Here is a 2,500-nt window from a genome sequence, read left to right as displayed (position 1 = left end):
GTGCAGCCAAAAATGGCCAGTTTTGGCCCGTTTTTGGGCCGTTTTGGCCAGTTTTTGGCCTGTTCTTGCATTGCGCGGTGACCGTCGAGAGCGGAGCAAAACGTCAGCCATCTCAGCACCCTGGAACCCCCCGGGTGGCACAGGGCTGGATGGGGCTTTCGTATAGCAGGGACGGTGCTGCCTCTCGCTTCGCTCGCTGTCCGCCGCTCGCCGCTCGCTCGTGCAGCCAAAAATGGCCAGTTTTGGCCCGTTTTTGGGCCGTTTTGGCCAGTTTTTGGCCTGTTCTTGCATTGCGCGGTGACCGTCGAGAGCGGAGCAAAACGTCAGCCATCTCAGCACCCTGGAACCCCCCGGGTGGCACAGGGCTGGATGGGGCTTTCGTATAGCAGGGACGGTGCTGCCTCTCGCTTCGCTCGCTGTCCGCCGCTCGCCGCTCGCTCGTGCAGCCAAAAATGGCCAGTTTTGGCCCGTTTTTGGGCCGTTTTGGCCAGTTTTTGGCCTGTTCTTGCATTGCGCGGTGACCGTCGAGAGCGGAGCAAAACGTCAGCCATCTCAGCACCCTGGAACCCCCCGGGTGGCACAGGGCTGGATGGGGCTTTCGTATAGCAGGGACGGTGCTGCCTCTCGCTTCGCTCGCTGTCCGCCGCTCGCCGCTCGCTCGCGCAGCCAAAAATGGCCAGTTTTGGCCCGTTTTTGGGCCGTTTTGGCCAGTTTTTGGCCTGTTCTTGCATTGCGCGGTGACCGTCGAGAGCGGAGCAAAACGTCAGCCATCTCAGCACCCTGGAACCCCCCGGGTGGCACAGGGCTGGATGGGGCTTTCGTATAGCAGGGACGGTGCTGCCTCTCGCTTCGCTCGCTGTCCGCCGCTCGCCGCTCGCGCAGCCAAAAATGGCCAGTTTTGGCCCGTTTTTGGGCCGTTTTGGCCAGTTTTTGGCCTGTTCTTGCATTGCGCGGTGACCGTCGAGAGCGGAGCAAAACGTCAGCCATCTCAGCACCCTGGAACCCCCCGGGTGGCACAGGGCTGGATGGGGCTTTCGTATAGCAGGGACGGTGCTGCCTCTCGCTTCGCTCGCTGTTCGCCGCTCGCCGCTCGCTCGCGCAGCCAAAAATGGCCAGTTTTGGCCCGTTTTTGGGCTGTTTTGGCCAGTTTTTGGCCTGTTCTTGCGTGGTGCGGTGACCGTCGTGAGCGGAGCAAAACGTCAGCCATCTCAGCACCCTGGAACCCCCCGGGTGGCACAGGGCTGGATGGGGCTTTCGTATAGCAGGGACGGTGCTGCCTCTCGCTTCGCTCGCTGTTCGCCGCTCGCCGCTCGCTCGCGCAGCCAAAAATGGCCAGTTTTGGCCCGTTTTTGGGCTGTTTTGGCCTGTTTTTGGGCTGTTCTTGTGTGGCGCGGTGACCGTCGTGAGCGGAGCAAAATGTCAGCCATCTCAGCACCCTGGAACCCCCCGGGTGGCACAGGGCTGGATGGGGCTTTCGTATAGCAGGGACGGTGCTGCCATCGCGCTTCGCTCGCTGTTCGCCGCTCTCCGCTCGCTCGCGCAGCAAAAAATGGCCAGTTTTGGCCCGTTTTTGGGCTGTTTTGGCCAGTTTTTGGCCTGTTCTTGCGTGCCGCGGCGACCGTCGTGAGCGGAGCAAAACGTCAGCCATCTCAGCACCCTGGAACCCCCCGGGTGGCACAGGGCTGGATGGGGCTTTCGTATAGCAGGGACGGTGCTGCCTCTCGCTTCGCTCGCTGTCCGCCGCTCGCTGCTCGCTCGCGCAGCCAAAAATGGCCAGTTTTGGCCCGTTTTTGGGCTGTTTTGGCCTGTTTTTGGGCTGTTCTTGTGTGCCGCGGCGACCGTCGTGAGCGGAGCAAAATGTCAGCCATCTCAGCACCCTGGAACCCCCCGGGTGGCACAGGGCTGGATGGGGCTTTCGTATAGCAGGGACGGTGCTGCCTCTCGCTTCGCTCGCTGTCCGCCGCTCGCCGCTCGCTCGCGCAGCCAAAAATGGCCAGTTTTGGCCCGTTTTTGGGCCGTTTTGGCCAGTTTTTGGCCTGTTCTTGCGTTGCGCGGTGACCGTCGAGAGCGGAGCAAAACGTCAGCCATCTCAGCACCCTGGAACCCCCCGGGTGGCACAGGGCTGGATGGGGCTTTCGTATAGCAGGGACGGTGCTGCCTCTCGCTTCGCTCGCTGTCCGCCGCTCGCCGCTCGCTCGCGCAGCCAAAAATGGCCAGTTTTGGCCCGTTTTTGGGCCGTTTTGGCCAGTTTTTGGCCTGTTCTTGCGTTGCGCGGTGACCGTCGAGAGCGGAGCAAAACGTCAGCCATCTCAGCACCCTGGAACCCCCCGGGTGGCACAGGGCTGGATGGGGCTTTCGTATAGCAGGGACGGTGCTGCCTCTCGCTTCGCTCGCTGTCCGCCGCTCGCCGCTCGCTCGCGCAGCCAAAAATGGCCAGTTTTGGCCCGTTTTTGGGCCGTTTTGGCCAGTTTTTGGCCTGTTCTTGCTTTGCGCGGTGACC

This window comes from Musa acuminata, unplaced genomic scaffold (assembly GCF_036884655.1).
Source record: "Musa acuminata AAA Group cultivar baxijiao unplaced genomic scaffold, Cavendish_Baxijiao_AAA HiC_scaffold_937, whole genome shotgun sequence".
Lineage (NCBI taxonomy): Eukaryota > Viridiplantae > Streptophyta > Magnoliopsida > Zingiberales > Musaceae > Musa > Musa acuminata.
This window is presented reverse-complemented; position numbering follows the sequence as displayed.